We start from the raw sequence: 2387 nt of genomic DNA on the forward strand, positions 1-2387 counted from the left end.
CAGAAATAAGGAGTAAAGAAACCAAGTGAGAGAAAAACGAACGTGGGAGGAGGAATGAAAGATGGAAGGAAAGTACAGGAAAGAGATGAACAAAGGTTTCTTTTGAGTGCAACATAAAAGACAAGGGGCAAATTTAACAGTTAAACTGAATTTCAAACTTAAAGTCCAACCTACGGAGGTGACATGTAGCTGGAGCAGGTATTAGGCATTTAGGATGGCAGGTTCTGCTGATGGTCCTGGGATCCATCTGAATCACTGGAAGACTCATTCAACTCTTCATCCATGACTCCAATTCCAGAAGCTGCCCTGCGACGACCATAACGCGGATGATTGATGCGTGTGAAGTGATGCATGAGGAATGTAAGCATGTGACTGTCAAACCGGTTGGTGTGGCCCGAGGCCTCTCTCTCTCGTTCTTGCTTGTTTTTCTTAATTACATTCTTTAACCCACAGAGCGTAGTGGTCGCTTTAGCTGTGGGGGCCCAGATCTTGGGGTCATGGTCTAGGCCACTGGTCGCCATCACAGGTAGGTAAGGATGGGGCTCAAGACAGTTTATGTTACCTGCCCTGTCCCCTTCCATGAACTGCACGATCTGACAAGATGATTTCTCCCAGAGGAAGATGTGGCCGCAATCACTACCGCTCACCACAAACTCACTTCTGGGGCCATAGAAATTGACACCTTTGACTGTGGCATTATTCCTGTGTCCCTTATATCTCTTCACATACTGGGCTCCGTCACACTGAGAGGAGTCGAAGAGGTAAATATCTTCATCGTTGTAACTGGCCAGGAGCTCTGTGCCATCATGGCTGTACACAAGGCAGGTGATGAACGCTTTGGCATCACAGTCCACCAGGTGATGGGGACAGAATTTCTTGAGTACCCCGCTATTCTCAGCCTCATTAATTTTCCTCTGGTCATAAATTCTTACAAACTGGTCTCTTCCACCCACAGCGAACTGGTAAGTGTTGGCAGGATTCACAAAGATGGAGTACAGTCCCACTTTCCTCTCGTTCTCTTTGGTGACCACCAATTTTGAAGCCGGGCGGTCTTGTCTGAGGTCGATGGCAAAGACGACCGCGTCTTCGCTCGAAGTCAGGAACTTAAACGGGGAGTCTGGCTCCAGGGCCAGCCGGTGGCAGGCGCCCCTATGCTGGGCCACACGCTTAGAAACCCTGCTGTGTGGCAGAGTAGGCAGCTGCGCTATGCGCACCTGCCCGTCGCGGGCACATGTGACCAGGGTGGAATCGCCACAGTTGGGAAGGAACTTGGCCTGAAACACGTTATTTCTGTGGCCGGAATTAAAGGCCATGACCGGCTGCTCGCGCACCCAATCCCACACTCTCACTGTGAGGTCATCGCTGCTGCTGGCCAGCCGGGTGCCACGCTGGTTAAAGTGGACACTATTGACACAGCCGCTGTGGCCTTCGAGCCCGTACTGCAGGCGCAGGCGCTGCACGAACACTCTCGCCCCGCAGGCCTCGTACACAAAGCGGGCGCTCGAGCCCAGCTGCCGGTCGCGAAGGGCAGTGAGGACGCGCCAGCGCGGCGGGGGCAGGGCACAGGTCTCCGAGGACACCCAGTCCTCCAGGGCCCGGTCCTCATCCGATAAGGGCTGGGGGGCGCGCGCTCCTCCCGCCGCCTCGTCCCCGTCCTCCTCGCGGTCGCAGTACTCGCCTGTGGCTTCGGAACTGTCTTCCGTGGTTTCAGAGACGATGCTTTCACCCTCCGTTTCCGTGTCCGTGTCCGAGTCCGTGTCGGGACGGTCCATGCTGTGAAGGAGCGGGCCGCTACCGTCCCCGGCACTGTCGCCGCCTCCGGGCCACCTCAGGCCCCCTCGAGACTGCGCGCTCCGAGGCAGACCCGGGGCTGCCTCCGCCCCGGCCTCGGCTTCCGGCTGCTGCTCTGGGCCACGCGTGGCGCTCGCGGGGCCAGACATCTCGGGTGTCGCGCACTGCGGCCCGGCTGCGGCGGGAAAGTTCTAGAAGGCTGGCGAAGGGAGGCGGCGGCAGAGAGGAAGGTGGCCTAAGCGCTGGGCGCCATTTTGGGCAGGCCACGGTCCGGGCGAGCTGGCGGGCGGCGGCTATGGCAGCGGATGAGGATCAAAAGGCGCCCGCCCCCGGGTCTCGCGGTGTTTGGGGGCCGCTCAGCTCCCGAGCCCCGAGCCCCAGGCCCCGCCCCCCAGCTGTCTGACCCTCTCAGCCTCTGGCAGGCCCTGCTCCGAGGCTGAACGCTTTGCCCTCTGGGGACAGTCCCCCTGCAAACCTGGCGACAGAGCGGCTCCTCCTTAGCAAGAGCTCCTGCCCCAGGACTCGCAGGGACTGGCTGGGAGACAGCGTCCTGCTACGACACGAGGGAGCAGATGCGGTGACGGGGCCCAGGCCCG

General features: G+C 59.0%; 1 pseudogene across 1 annotated transcript; it reads right to left on the minus strand.

The window, feature by feature from the left end:
* Nucleotides 1-209: 209 nt before the first annotated feature.
* Nucleotides 210-1940, minus strand: LOC308551072 (DDB1- and CUL4-associated factor 8 pseudogene; annotated as a pseudogene). The gene has a single exon. The product of its transcript is annotated as a DDB1- and CUL4-associated factor 8 pseudogene (transcript).
* Nucleotides 1941-2387: the final 447 nt, after the last annotated feature.

Source organism: Miniopterus schreibersii, assembly GCF_964146895.1.
Source record: "Miniopterus schreibersii genome assembly, chromosome: X".
NCBI lineage: Eukaryota > Metazoa > Chordata > Mammalia > Chiroptera > Miniopteridae > Miniopterus > Miniopterus schreibersii.